The 16,442-nt window shown below is 40.8% G+C and overlaps 1 long non-coding RNA gene across 1 annotated transcript; it reads right to left on the minus strand.

Annotated features, from left to right (window-relative positions):
- Window positions 1-12,101: 12,101 nt before the first annotated feature.
- On the minus strand, window positions 12,102-14,415 carry LOC137648421 (uncharacterized). Its single transcript, XR_011045612.1, has 3 exons — window positions 13,809-14,415; window positions 13,282-13,341; window positions 12,102-12,665 (listed from the first exon to the last, which is right to left on the minus strand). It is a non-coding gene; the product is annotated as an uncharacterized lncRNA (long non-coding RNA).
- Between the last annotated feature and the right edge of the window lie 2,027 nt (window positions 14,416-16,442).

Here is a 16,442-nt window from a genome sequence, read left to right on the forward strand (position 1 = left end):
TGCCTTTGGCCGGTGTGCCGCCGGCAATCTGGGGGTTCGCCGCAAGGCCGGCGGCCTCCGACTATTCTTAGTGTTTATACTTCCCCACTATCCAGTCACATTGAATGATGGCTGGGATGGTGTGCCTTCAGTCGGTGACCCGCCAGCTGCCGGCAGTCCGGTTAATTGCCGGCAAGTCGGAGGGCTGCCGAATATACATATAATGAATGTTGTGCCAGTTGAGTCAAGTCTAATTACTAGCCTTGCCGGCAGTAACTGCTGTATATGAAAACTGTAGCCAGTACATCTGTAATATAGAGTATAGTGCAGACTGAAAACTATGGGGTTTAATTATACAGTAGTCAAAGTTTTCTAACATACTCTGTGCTTCCATGCACAGTCTATTGGGAAAGGAATTCCCTTTTCTTCACACTGATTGTTGATCAGTTCTTTAATCCTCATTATTAACTCTTTTGGAAGTGGGTGTTGTTTACACAACTCTATCCTTAGGGAATAGAATCTTCTATTGGGCCTCTTATAGAAGATACCCTAGAATTAATAATGAGGAAGGTCACAGCAATTGGCTGGGCGGGAATCACGTGTATGTGTTTTTCCTATTTAATTTCCAGCTTACCTATCTAAGCTATATGTAATAAAACAGTATGGAATTTGTTATTATAATACTTATTTTAATACTTATAAGTCTAATGAGATAGACTACAATATACTCATATTATTTTCCTCTCTTTACAGGAGGACTATGTCAAGTGTGACAGCGTGTTCTGCAGCATCCGCCGCAAGAACTTATATGGCCATCTGGGGTGTAGGACACACTCCCGCTGTTCCATCACCAAGGGAACTCTAAAATACTGGGACCCACAGGTATGTGCAGTATGTAAGGACCTGTTAAATGAGGCGTTCGAAAATCCCAAGACAGCAGAGTCAAGGGATGCAGCTCGGGATAAGCTACGCAAATGGGTGCTTGGTTTTCAAAAGAACTCCACGGGGCCTTACCTCCCTAGTGAGCGTATGAGAGCCCTGCTATTCCCCAAGGCATCTGCGCATGCTGTTATTCCTCAGCCCTACCCTGAGATGAGATCCCTTGCATCCAGCTATCTGTCGACACGGATGTCTCTGATGCAATGAAGGACATCCATCTAGATGATGAAAGGATGTCAGAGGTGTCAGAGGACACCGAGAAAGACCTTGTGGCAGAAGGTCGAGAAGAGGAGTCAACGGTGGCTCCTGAGACGGAAGAGGACGAGGTCGAAACAATCTCTGTTTCGTCGGTTCCTGCACCAGAACCTGTACCCTCTACATCATCCGCTCCTCAGCTTACGAAGTTGGACGAGACACTGGCTGCCATCAAAGCTATGATGGATATGTACGATAAGAAGATCGAGCAGAGGGAAGCTGAACTCAAGAAGGAGATTCTTCAGATCACGCTTTCCCGCGGGTCTCAACGGAGACTCAATTTGAAGGATCTTCCCTCGTGTTCCGAGGTTAACCCATGGAAGCATGCCGAGTACATGCCCATAACCAATGGCAAGATCGTCATTTCAGAGAAGCTGGGCGCTGTCCCCATTGAGGACGTCAAGTTCTGGCCTAGCTTTGAGTCCTATCCGGACTGCTTCGTTCGTCTTAGGACGGAACCGGTTTCCAAGGAGGAAACAGAGCCTAAGATCATATTGCTTGACCATGCGAAGACTCAGGCTTTGTTCGCCAGCAGCCTGAAGAACAAGGGCTTCACCAATTCTAAGGTGCCGGCTCTGAGCAAGAAGCATCCCTCTTTTCTTAACTCCTACAACTATGGTTTTCCCCTTCGCGGAGAAATCATTCAGGGCAGTGGTTATGGGAGTGGAGGCAGGGAAACCTTGCCCTACACTAGAAGAGTGTAAGCCCTTCTCCCTGGCCTTACCATTCAATCATAATGACTGGAAGGACATTCAGCTAACCTTCTCAGTCGGGAAGTTGGAGGCTGACATAGTTGGACGCCAGTTCAACGAGAACCTCCCCAAGTTGTCTGAGTTTCTTCTACGTAGAGAACAAGATACAAAGGAGAGGCTTGCTGCCTCTCTGTCCCTCCAGGTGTCCATGGAGGCAATGGCCAGTGAACAAAGGACCCCAGAAATGTTCATGGTCCTGGCCAAGGCACCTTTGGCAACCCTAACAAAAGATTTCTACAGCTTTGTTAGGGCAAGAAGGGCTTGTAGAGAGTTCGTGTTTGCCTCGGCTGTGGTCAAACAAGAGCCCAGGAAGTTGATATCTTCCAACATCTGGGGGAAAGATGTTACCGAACGATCTTGTCAAGGAAATTGTCGACAAGGCCGCCACGGACAATAGAAATCTTCTCCAGAAGTGGGGCATGTCAGCAAAAAGAAAGTTTTCCGGATGAGGGTCCCCAACCGAAGAGAAAGACAAAAAGGCCAAGAGTGCCATGTCGCCCTGCTAGGCAACAACTTCCCGTGACCGCGGCGCCACAGATGGTGGCACAACCCCAACCTACCTACCAGTTGGTACCCCAGCAACCAGTGACTCAGTCACCAGCCTTTACTCCTGCCCATGAGAGGCAGACCACTACCTTTCGCCCTAGGAGTAGGGGCTCAGGTAGAGATTCCTCTTGACGTCCCTCTAGAGCCAAGTTTCCCAACACTGGGGTCGCCAAGATCTCAAAATATCAAAATAAAAATAAAAAATTCAAAATATGGCAGAACTCGCAGTAAAGGAAAAATATAAAAACGTATTTGAGGATTTTTATTTATCGACTTTTATATATCTATCTATTCATATATAAATATTTAAAAAATCAATTTTAATGGTGGTATCCCTGAGTGCTGTACGCATTTGATACGTGAACAGCATCACCAGGCAGCCACTCCAGCTGTACTGCCGCAGCCGGAAACACTGTCTACTATTTGTTCGTCTTGAATAGTTGATGCATTTATACCTGTATAGTGATTTCGAAGGTGCTGTATAAGTTACACTCAGTCCTTGTTTCTTTAAAATTCTTAATTATTCATGAAAAAGTGGTATGCCAACAATAGAAACTGAGAACTTCCCTTGCTGACGAAGTATTGCACCACAGTGTGTCAGTGGATGATAGCCTATCACAGTGTTCATAATGGAGGCTTCTAAAACCACATGGTACCCGCCACCATATTTAAAGAGAGAGATGGGCAAGGGAAGAGGAAGAGAAGGAGAGAGGCACTTTTCATGCTCTCTCCTCCTACATTTTCCCTTTTCCCTTCGCCACCCTTTCCTTGCTTCTCTCCCCCCCCCCCATCCCCGTCTTTCCAGGCCCCTTCTTACCCTGCTTCTTTTTTAACCCTGCCCTCCTCTCCTCGTCCTCCTCCTTGCCTCCCCCCCTCCCCTCCTCTTCTATATTTCCTTGCCACTTCCCTTCCTCTCCTCATCTTTACTCCTCCCCTTCCTTTTTATTTACCTCTTGTGAATTTGTATCTTTTCGATTATTATTTCATATAATAAAATAATTGTGTTATTAAATGTGTTATTTTATTTGTATGTTCTTGTGAAGTTGGCACGTCTGCGGCGCTGGTCACTCGGTCGAAAAGGTCGTTGGTTTGGCGGTTGTTTAGAGAGTTGGAGGATTTTATGTCATTAGTTTTGGAGGTTGTTGTTTTGGCAGTTGTTTAGAGATTTGGAGGATTTTAAGTCATTCGTTTTGGAGGTTGTTGTTTTGGCAGTTGTTTAGAGATTTGGAGGATTTTAAGTCATTTGTTTTGGAGGTTGTTGTTTTGTCAGTTGTTTAGAGATTTGGAGGATTATATGTCATTAGTTTTTGAGGTTGTTTTGGCAGTTGTTTAGAGATTTGGAGGATTATATGTCATTGGTTTTTGAAGTTGTTGTTTTGGCAGTTGTTTAGAGATTTTGAGGATTTTATGTCGCTGGTTTTTAAGGTTGTTGTATTGGCAGTTGTTTAGAGATTTTGAGGATTTTATGTCATTGGTTTTTTAGGTTGTTTTTTTGGTAATTGTTTAGATATTTAGAGGATTTTAGGTCATTGGTTTTGTAGGTGGTTGTTTTGGCAGTTGTTTAGAGATTTGGAGGATTTTATGTCGCTGGTTTTTGAGGTTGTGGTTTTGGCAGTTGTTTAGAGATTTGGAGTATTGTATATGGTTGGTTTTTGACGTTGTTGTTTTGGCGAGATTTGGAGTGCTGTATATCATTGATTTTTTGTTTCTGCTTCGTCTTATTTACTGTGATTTGCAAAATATATTACATTTCTTTTCCTTGTTACTCCTTCCGTGACCCTTCCCTTCCTCTACGCCTCCTCCTCCTTGTTCCTTTCCCCTTCACTTTCCTTGCTACCTACCCTCTTTCTAAGACTGAACCACGAATAGAGAAACTTAGCCTCATGATCCAGGCCCAAGGCTTCCAATAAAATCAGTTTACCATGTAACAGAAAACTTTTATATATACTTTGTTTGTTTTTTTGGAATGTGACAAAATATTATTCTAGAAGTGGGGTTTTTGATTAATATTAAGCCTTAAAATTTATAATGCTATAATAAAATTTAATGATGTTAGTTTTGTCTTTTCCAATCTTATAGTACCACTCTTATAGAAGGATATTTACTGTCCCTTACTTTTTACAGCCAACAACTAGTAATATATAATAATACTTATACAACTAAACTAGTGGGGTCGCAGTCATAGCTTGAGGTGCATGATTGGGTTCGCCTGAAAAAAAGGTTGGGAACCACTGCTCTAGAGGAAGAGGAGGTAGGGGAGCATTCGGTCGAGGAGGCAAGCCCTCCGGAAACCAGAGGCAATGAGATACTTTCGGTAGGAGGAAGGCTCTGACTCTTCCGGGATCGTTAGACCTTCGATTTCTGAGCCCACAGCATCATCAAGATTGGACTAGGCTGGAGCTAGAAGACAGCTCCACCAACATTTCCTCAGTTCTTCCAACACTCCTCCCCCGTTCTAGAAGAATACGTCCGAGAGCTCTTGAGCAAACGGGTGATCAAGAGGGCAAAGTCCATCAAATTCCAAGGAAGGCTGTTTTTTGTTCTCAAGAAGGACTCAGACAAACTCAGAGTCATTCTGGACTTGTCTCCTCTCAACAAGTTTATCGAGAGCAACAAGTTCAAGATGTTAACCCTTCAACACATAAGGGCCCTATTGCCCAAAAAGGCATACATAGTCTCCATAGACATGGCGGATGCCTATTGGCATATTCCGATAAATCGCCACATCTCCTCCTACCTAGGTTTCAGGCTACAAAAAAAAGTACATTTTTAAAGCCATGCGCTTTGGGCTAAACATAGCCCCAAGGATCTTCACGAAGATTGCAGAAGCAGTCGTGTAACAACTACGCCTGCAAGGTGTACAGGTGGTGTCATACCTGGACAATTGGCTGGTGTGGGCAGCATCGGAAGCGGAATGCTTGCAGGCATCCAAGAAGGTGATCCAGTTCCTGGAACATCTAGGATTCAAAATAAACACCAAAAAGTATCGACTATCTCCAGCTCAAAAGTTCCAATGGCTAGGCATACATTGGGACTTACAGTCACATCGCATCTCCATCCCATTAAAGAAGAGGAGAGAGATACCGAGATCAGTCAAGAGACTTCTAAAATCCAGTTGGATTTCAAGACGCCAACAGGAGAGAGTGCTGGGCTGGGCTCCCTCCAATTTGCTTCAGTGACAGACCCAGTGCTAAAAGCACAGTTGAAAGATGCATCAGGAGTCTGGAGAAGATACGCATCAAACGCTCAAAGAGATCTAAGACGACCACTACCGATTCGGCTACGATCACTTCTCAAGCCATGGTCAGAGGCTGGAAAGCTCTGCAGGTCAGTACCTCTACAACCGCCTCAACCCTCAGTTGACATCCATACGGATACATCACTGGAAGGATGTGGGGTTCACTCCCATCAGCGCAGAGCTCAAGGAACTTGGTCCTTCCTGTTCAGGACTTTTCACATCAACATCTTGGAGGCCATGGCAGTCTTTCTCACATTGAAGAAATTGTCCCCTCGTCCTTCAGTCCACATAAGTCTGATTCTGGACAGAGAAGTAGTGGTAAGATGTCTGAATCGTCAAGGCTCAAGATCGCCTCAACTCAACCAAGTGATGTTGGCCATCTTCCGACTAGCGGAAAAGGAGAGATGGCACTTATCAGTAGTTCATCTTCAAGGGTTCTGCAATGTGACAGCGGACGCTCTAACCAAGATAGCTCCGATAGAGTCAGAATGGTCCCTAGACGCAGAATCATTCTCCTTCATCTTGCATCAAGTCCCAGAACTGCAGATAGACCCCTTTGCAACAAGCGACAACAAGAAAATTCCTCGATACATTGCAACATACGAGGACCCTCTAGCTGAAGCAGTGGAAGCCATGTCCCTGGACTGGAACAAATGGACCAGGATTTACCTGTTCCCTCCGCCCAACCTGCTGTTGAAGGTCCTCATCAAGCTGAGATCGTTCCGGGGAACAGCAGCCCTAGTGGCTCCCAAGTGGCCCCGGAGCAACAGGTTCCCCTTGATTCTGGTATTACAGCCGAGACTGATTCCTCTGCCGGACCCAGTTCTGTCTCAACAAGTTCAGAAGTCGATTGTCTTCGCTTCATTACAGAAAACCCGAGACCTTCATCTCATGATTTTCTCTCCCTAGCAGTAAAGAAAAGGTTCGGGATCTCGAAGGAAACTATTGACTTCTTGGAGGAATATAAGTCAAATCTACCAGAAGGCAATACGAGTCATCTTGGAAGAAATGGGTAACTTTTGTCAATGCAAAGAATCCGAGGGAAATCTTGATGGATTTCTGTTTTTCTTTCTTTATTCACTTTCATGAACAAGGTTTAGCAGCCAACGCGATAACCACGTGTAAATCTGCCTTGACAAAACCTTTATTGTATGCCTTCCAGATAGACTTGTCTAATGAAATTTTCAATAAAATACCTAAGGCCTGTGCCAGACTTCGACCTGCAGCACCTCCAAGGCCCATCACGTGGTCTCTTGGTAAGGTGCTACATTTTGCCTTGAGTTTGGACAGTGAGGCTTACTCTTTGAAAGATTTGACTCAGAAAGTTATTTTCTTGTTTGCTCTAGCCTCAGGGGCTAGAGTTAGTGAGATAGTGGCCTTGTCTAGGGAAGAAGGCCATATCCAGTTTGCTGAAACAGGTGAGCTAAATCTCTTTCCCGACCCAACGTTTCTCGCCAAGAATGAGCTACCCACTAAGAGGTGGTGGGGTCCCTGGAGAATCTGCCCTCTGAAGGACGATTTCTCGCTGTGTCCAGTGGAGAGTCTAAAGGTCTATCTTCGCAGAACTTCAGACTTCAGGGGAGGACAGCTCTTTGAAGGGGAAACATCGAGTTCAAACCTATCACTAAAACAACTAAGGGCGAAGATCACCTACTTTATTCGCAGAGCAGATCCTGACAGTACACTCGCAGGTCATGATCCTAGGAAGATTGCTTCTTCGTTAAATTTCTTCCAGCCTATGGACTTCGAGAGTCTTCGCTCGTTTACTGGATGGAAGTCATCCAGGGTGTTCTTTAAGCACTATGCGAAGCAAGTGTAGGAGTTGAAGCGTTTCGTGGTAGCGGCAGGTAGTGTGCTAAAACCTGTCGCTTAGTGCTGCGAGGAACAGTGAATTATGTGGGACTGTAATTCTGAAGGGTGTGCATGTTGGTACCTTATAGTGCAACATGGTAGTAAAATGTCATGATGGTGACATTATGGACTGTTCCAATATACTAAGGTGATATAACATAGACTGAACACTAGTGCCATGTGTTTATTACTCAAGTGTAAATAGATAAATTCTCAGAAAGAGTAAAATTTCTGGAAAATTTTTCATGTTAGGTGGGTAAGTTTTATTTTTCAGATAAAACAAGCATTCTGATCTAATTTATCATGTCCATGTTATTGAAATGATTTCTTCATTTGCATTTTTTGCAATATTGTAAGTGTATGTTGAACGTTATTTATTGATTAACAATAAATGATTAATGGTTTTGTGCATCTTACTTCACCCTAGACATTGCTAATAAAACCTATATGAGAGCATTTATTTAAACCTTTTATTCTGCATGAAGTAATTGAACAAAAGTAATAACTTTGTTCCTATAGTTATACAAACCTTTCTAGCTAGATGTAACTTGTTCCAATGCTAGATACAAACTTTGGCTAATGATATACAGTGAGACCTGCATGTCTTTTTTGAATGCTAGGTGGGTTACATAAAATATGCAACTTCGAGACTTTTTCCGAGTCTAGTTTGACTCATCCCTGTAAGGGCAGGAAGAACTAACATAGTATATGATTAGCAGAAATGAAATATAACGGTAATGTCATAGGTCTCTTAGGTCTATAAGACCATGGAAAGATTGTCTTGAAAGTCGAAAGGCACAACTGGGAAATCCATGATACATTAATGCTCTGGTAAACTTCCATCAGGATTACATGGCCTGAGCCCAAAATAATGGATTTTGAGCGAAGCGAAAAATCTATTTTAGGGTGAGATAGCCATGTCGTCCTGATGGACAAGCCCTCCTTTCTATGAAAGGCCTTGGCAGGCTCCCTCGCGATATTACTGTATCTAAAAGTACTGGCTTAATGCTACAAAGGATTGAAGATGGCCGACGATTGTGGCGCCATCTGAGTACTCAAACAGTTACGGAGGAAGGGAATCTTATAATGGCTCCTCTTTTATTTTGCCACCTTTTCCCCTTGAAGCGTTAACGCTATTTTGGGGTGCAGATTGCTATGTGGCGTGTCAAGAATACGTCCCCTGATATTATGCGATATCCTAAAAGGAAACTTTAAGGATATTCACGCTAGAAGTTAGAATTTTGGAGACCTTTAGTTAAATTCTCTGGGAATATCACTGTACAGTAGTCAAATATACCCCAGGAAGCTACTGAAAGGAACCTTCCATCAGGACGACATGGCAATCTCACCCTAAAATATATTTTTCGCTTCGCTCAAAATCCGTTTAATGTTACTCTTGCTTATTATGGTTTCTGTCATATGAGCACAGCTCTTTGCTCATATTTAGACCCATTGATTTTTTTTTTATCTTTAATTTTCAATCTAGAAATTCTTGGCATTTCAGCAGCTATATTTTTCCTATCTAATGGTTGCATTAATACAAACCCATTACTAATTGTACAAAAGCTCCAACCTTTCAGCTTCACTTTTTCTCACAGCTAGTTAGACAGACCGCATAAACATTCCAATTGGTTGCAAAGAAATTGAATTGTCTTGCCAATTTGTACTCCACCAATCTGGGACACTATAAGTAATGTAATGTGTTTTCATGAAAGTATAAAGAAATTTATATTATGTAATTACCCATGAACATCATATTTAGTTTGTCTTGATAGTGAATATATTCTAATATATTGTATTTGTTTTTAGAGATGCTTTGGATGCCCTGGGTCTGAAGAGATACTGTTGCCGTAGAATGCTGCTAGGCCATGTTGACCTCATTGAAAAATTGCTTAACTATGCTCCTTTGGAAAAGTAAACAGGTAAATAATTCTCCTTTTTTTTTCAGGAGTATAAGTAATCGTTTGAAAATAATGTATGTTTAAAAGTACAATAGTTGAAGGAGAAGAGTGTCATTGAATATAATTAGGCCTATAGGTCTTGCCTTAAGATTTTTTTTTATTAAAGAAATGGGAAATTAAAAGGTAATGTTAAAGCAATCAAAATGTCAAAATGAAGCTATCCATCACGGCTGAAGAATTGTGGCCAAGAACCTTTCATACTACTGTGGGATACTCGAAGTATTTATAGTACAGTACACCGTAATAATATTTTACAGAGTTTTCCTTTTTCAAACTATTTATTTGTTCTTACATGAATACAAATCCTCATTCCTTAATAGGATTATGATATCAACTTGGCTGGAATTCGGCTGTAAAAATTTCAATTAGATATGTTAGTAGTTACTGGCAGGTGGCGGGAGAAGCCCTGCCCCCTCAACAATACATAGATGTCATTTTGACATCAGCCAGCAAGGTATACAGACATACTCTCGGTGTTCTTAAACTGGCATTTCAACTTTTTTCTCCTTTCTCTTTTCAGTGGAAATGGGGTTGATGATGATGAAACCATGAGTAGACAAAGTGTTCTTGCCCTGGAGTCGCTGAAGGAAAGTGCGGCACATTTATTAGCAGGATTCATGTGGATTTCCATCTTAATGCACCTCTTGCAGAGGTGATTTTTATCAGTCTTCCCCCCTGCAATTAATGTAGAGATTGGCCTTCAGAGCAGTAGGTGCAAAATGGGAAGAAAAGGAAGAAGCAGCTTCTAGTGGATTGTTCATATTATTATTATTATTACTTGCTAGGCTACAACCCTAGTTGGAAAAGCAGAATGCTATAAGCCCAGGGGCTCCAACTGGGAAAATAGCCCAGTGAGGAAAGGAAACAAGGAAAAATAAAATATCTTAAGAAGAGTAACATCATTAAAATAAATATCTCCTGTATAAACTATATTTTTTTTTTAACTAAACAAGAGGAAGAGAAATAGGATAGAATAGTGTGCCCGAGAGAACTTAACTCAAGACAGTGAAGACCATGGTACAGAGGTTATGGCACTACCCAAGACTAAAGAACAATGGTTTGATTTTGTAGTGACCTTCTCCTAGAAGAGTTTCTTGCCATATCTAAAGAGTCTCTTCTATCCTTACCAAGAGGAAAGTGGCCACTGAACAACTACAGTGCAGTAGTTAACCCCTTGAGAGAAGAAGAATTGTTTGGTAATCTCATTGTTGCCAGGTGTATGAGGACAGAGGAGAGTATGTAAAGAATAGGCCAGACTATTTGGTGTGTATGTGTAGGCAAAGGGAAAATGAACCGTAACCAGAGAGAAGGAGGTATTGTAGTACTGTCTGGCCAGTCAAAAGACTTGATAACTCTCTAGCAGTAGTATCTCAACGGATGGCTGGTGCCCTGGCCAACCTACTACTTCATAGTCAGGATCTTCCTCAAAAACAAGGAAATCTGTCAGCCCTCTTCCTTCTTTTTCTAGTAATATTCCAGTTAGGAGGGGAGGAAATGCTCCTCTTCGTCTAGGTGGTGAAAGGCTACCGCTCAGCCTCGAGCCTCGCCCTTAGGCTGAAAAGAGTTAACATTTCCTCTTCATTGGAATTCTCTCTCCTCATCGGAGCTTCAAGCATACCTTTCCTCTGTCAGAAGTTAGACCACTTCCATAGAACCCGGTTTGTGGCCTTAAGTCTCTGAAGAGTGCCCATCTAAAACCATTACGCCAAGCATCAGATTTTCACCTGACCTTGAAGACAGTTTTCCTGCTTGTGTTGGCTTCGGCCAAGAGTCGTCGAACTCTGTGGTCTTTCTTACAATGTCTTCCATTCAAGGCGATTGGAAGTTAATGCTTGGCTTCATTCCTGAGTTTATCACCATGACTTAAAATCTAGGAGTAGCTGATCCTAGATTCGAGCCCTTCCAGATTAGAAGGCTTCGTAAGGTAACTGATGATCCAGATCAAATGCTACTTTGTCCTGGAAGGAGTGCGAAGTACTACCTCAAGAGAACCACAGGAGCTCGCCCCCGAGTCTCAGCACTCTTTGTCAGCACGGGGAAGGTCAAGAGAAGGATCACCAAGAGCCAATCTCTGCTTGGATTAGAAAGGTCATACACCAAGTGTTGAACCCTGATCCTTCTCCACAAATGAGACGACCCAGAACTCATGACGTTAGGTCATAGGTACGTTCCTAACGTTCAAGAAAACTACTGTGATGCAGGTCCTACAAGTGCGTGTGTGTGGAAGTGTTGGATGACCTTTACCGCCCACTACCTGCAAGACGTGACACAGAAGAATATGGAGACGTTCTCCATTGGCCCTGTGGTGGCTACAATACAAATGGTTTAAACACCTCAGGTTCCCTGACGGACAATAGCAGATGGTGGAGGGCAGAGTTACCTGGGATTGGGTCTATAATAAATGCAAAAGAATGACTGGCTCTTTCTTTCTTTCATCTCTGGGAACAGTATCTACGGTACTATGCACGCTGGCCTCCTCTATATGCATGTAAAACCATTTCCCTTTTGTAAACTGGTATAAATATATATACGTGTTGCATTCTGTCACTAGGTTGTGGCAATTAAATAATAAATGATGGGAGGTGGGAAATTAGACAACTTTTACATTCTAAAGAGGATTTATTGTCTTAAGTTAATTTTCACAGAACATGAGCAGAAATCTTTTCAAATGAATGAAGGAATCTCTTTAATAACATAGTAAATGGAACTCTAAATCTCAAATTAGTTCATGATAGAGGAAATATAAGTCTCTCGCTGACTTTTGAATCACTGGAACAGTTTACTGTAGAGTCCTCATAATTGTAGATAACATTGAATCACTTGGTAAATACACACACACACTTGGGGAGAACGGACTTAGAGGGGAAACGGTCAAAGTATGTTACTAAGACTTATAATATTGGGCGTCTTGTTGCATATTGACACCAACCATGGCTGACATAAGCCTATCATGGCGGATGGGCCTACTATGAGTTGCCCACTCACCACTTGAACTCTGGTTGAACTGACTACTCTTGGCTTCCCAGGTGTTCTTATTGCACCCCCAGTATGAGGGCTTTTCTTGCCTCTGGGTAGCAGTGGCAGGTGATGCAACCGCATCCAGCCTGTTCTCGCCTCCTTTACCGTCCCCTCTCCCCGGTGTACCTGTTGACACATGTGCTTGGGTCAGCAGATATCAATGATAGAAAATTAGTTCAAATCTATACTACCCGGGAACATGGCGATGTGGTCACAGGCCAACAAACGCCGCCCTACTTCCTGCACACTTACCTAACCCGGTTAATGGCTATCAAGAATTTGTCTAAACTCCCGAGCATTGCTGATTTCAAAACTACTTTAAAACAAGAAAATGTCGTCAAATAAAGTCTCCGCAATCCTGGGCAAGCCATGTTCACATCGAAAAGGGTGAACAAGACTGATTAAAAATTCATAGGTAATAATTAACACATTTCACAGTGAATTGAAACTTTTTAGCGATCATCAATAAAAAATAAGTTAAACATTAAATTCATTAGAAATACTCATCAGTGAACACATGGTATAATCATTAAAAAAGAGAATTAAATCCTACACACCTGTAATCAGGATATACATACTGTTTATATGAATGTATGAATATTGCATATCTTGTCAAGGAAACATATCATAGAGGACAGTGATTGCAAGATATCAATTACAATTTATGCAAGAGAAAGTAACCTTAGTATTTTGAAATACTTGTCTAAATCCTACAGTCCAATATAGAATGCAGATTGCTTACAAAGATAATGAATGCCCTCATATGTCAAGCCCACACTCTTGTTCATTCCATGGACTCTGTCTGAAAAAAGATCTAAGATATAGTACTGGTAAACACAAATACATTACAGTCATTACAATCCTCACCAGTAAAGACAAATGCTAGTAGAAAACTCTAAAAATGCATTAAAGAAAAATCATCTTAGAAAAAATAATTCCTTGGAAAATTGTCCATACATGTCTACAGATCCTCAACAAAACTCTCCACGGATACTTGTGTATCCCTTGAGTATACTCAGATCCACCACAGTCATTATTAAATGGTGATGATGATAATTATCAAGTATGGCCATAATGTACAAAGAAATCACTAGAAAAGAACATCAATATCAAACATCACTAAATAGTTAAACAGCTGTATTATACTAATAAATAGTATCACAGTCAAGCAAAGCTTTGTTCCTTTATTTGGAATATGTCTGCAGTCTCCTGCAGGTATCTACAAAGCCCCCCCCCAAAAAAAAAAAAAATACTAGTACAGCAACTCACTCGAGCGATACCAGTATTCTTGATGAGGTTAGGCATGCCTGGGACTCCTGGGATCATTCCGACTGCTGGAGTGGTCTCCAAACCCCCACATCCATTGCGCGGATTCAGGTGGGCAGTCATTTTCAAAGCATCTTGCTTTGAAGACAACAAAGCATCATCTACCGCATCAGCTCTTGCCAGCATATTTAATCTGTCCTCCTTCAAACCATAATCTGACAAAAAGGACATCGGTTACATTTTCTTAATAGTCACTGGATAATTAAGTAATGAGGGACAATCTCTTAACTCCAAGTTTATCCTGATAAGCTGATCCCCTTGTGTTAATCAGTTAAAGAAACGCTCATATTTGCCCACTACAGTAAATGTATTTTGGAATTTCTCTTATTCCTAAATTTATTGGTTATGTCTCCTATCTTTCTGTGTCTTGCAAATCAGAGACTAATGTTTTGCCAATCTGTTTTCTAATCACGTGACACCTCTTAAGGCTTACACTGACATTGCGTCTAGCTCTCATTTGTCACATGTTTGTAACTCGAGGTACAGGCAAATGTTGTTTTTAACAACAAAGGAACAAATTTCAGGGCACAGTTGTTTTCTAAATGTTCCTTTTTTGTAAATAGTTCTACATTGTTGTTCAGAAAGTTGTCAGATGGTCGATTATTGGTGAAACATGACATTTTTATTTGCTATTACAATTTTCATAACTATTGTGTCATACATATCTGCTCTTATACACATTTCGAACCTTTACTCTATTCATCAGACACAAAATGAAAAAGTCTGCAGCAACTTGTTCCTCATTCGTTCATTTCCATGATTTTTTCATGTTAATTACTTCGTTCTCGTGAGTTAAAAGAAACGGACAAAACTATCTAAGCATGAATTTCAATTCCCTTGTTCCTATCATGTTGCCAGATAGACCTAATAATCAATTCCTTACTTGTCACCAATTTTCAAAACACACAACTCTCTACGGAGTTGGAAAGCAAAGACTCACTACTGATTTTTGCGTCTAAGAAGTTACAATACTTGTCAAAAGCTTAAATTTCTTTTCAGTAGAAAAAAAAAAACTCGGTGACCAGGACGTCATAATGCTTTACTCAGGGATTTCTCACATAATCACCGTTCACTTATTTCATTTCATCTGTACTTGTGTTCCCCGTGCTTTGAAATACATTCATGCTCCCTGTTAAATCCTTTAACGTTACTCTCTTCGAATAATTTTTTAACAATGCTCTGTGTCATCAATCAGACCAAAACACTAGTGAGACAAATCCCTTATGAACAACTGTAACTAGAAGAAACTAAATGCAAGGTCTTTTAAGTCACGCATGTGACAAATTACCTATAACTTAACAAACTGTTGGCATCTGAAATTACTTCGACTATTATGTTAACAAACTCGTCTTTGGTAATCAGGATGATCTTCAGACAAAAACTGGCAAACACTAGTTTAACACTTTCTTTTAAAAGATCTCATAATGAATTAAGTAGGCTACTAATCATTGACAAAACGGTGTGTGACATAAGTGCAAACATTGCGACACAATTTTTCTAAATGATCTGTGTACCTAAGTTACACTTCATTCTCCATAAGTTTACTAAGTACATATGTAAAGAGGACATTATAGGAACTTCATAGATTAAGTCCTAACACTGAATTGCAAGCAAAACCTTATAACATCTTATATTTGAATTCTGACTGAAACATTTCTCTCGAATTAAATAACTGTTATCATTGTTAAGATAGAATTTTTTCAACAAGGGACCATGCGTCCTTTCCAAAAGTCACGTTTAACACATTTGGTAATGAAGGTCATAAATAATAAGAAGAAATTACTTTAAACTAAAGAAACTATGAGGTGAAAAAATTCAGAGTTTACACGGTGTAAAGAACAATTTCTTATTTATTAACACAGCAACAAGAACATTGACTATGTGGTGGGATGTTACAAAACAACCCCCACACCCTTAATCACTCTATCAGACAAAAGTCCCACAACACAAGCTTTCCCCTTACTCTATACTAGCTGGACTCTTGAACTAAAGTAACAGTAAAACACATCATGATCTTCATAGTATGTTCCATACAAATTGAAATATTTATTACAAACTAAAATATTCTCACATGCTTATCACTATTAATCTTAAATCTAAATTAATGACTTAGATACTAAAAAACAACCACATTCAAATTACCCAGAAAAATACCAATCACACATACATAATACTAAGCACAGATAAATTACAATAACCTAAAACTTCAAAAATCATACTGTAGATATATATCCTGCATGTGTGTGCATGGACACCGTCACTAATACTCAATATGAAAAACCTCCACAAAATTCAACACAGTTCACAAAGTATATAAAAAAAAGCTTAGAACTAAAATGAATCGCCTAATGCTAATGCTAACCCAATAAATGTTTGTGAGTGTAAATTTATATACACCAACACACGACCCTCCAAGCCGTCCAGTCTTAATATGGTAATTTGTCACTGTTCGGTGGGCAACAATACACCCCTGCTCCAGTCAATTTGACTGAGCAGCCACTTAAGTGGTGGTCATCATCATCATCATCATGAACAAAGGGAAAAAATCTTATTTTACAGCCTGGTCATCCTATGGTC

The sequence above is a fragment of the Palaemon carinicauda genome, chromosome 10 (genome assembly GCF_036898095.1).
Source record: "Palaemon carinicauda isolate YSFRI2023 chromosome 10, ASM3689809v2, whole genome shotgun sequence".
NCBI classification, from domain to species: Eukaryota; Metazoa; Arthropoda; class Malacostraca; order Decapoda; family Palaemonidae; genus Palaemon; species Palaemon carinicauda.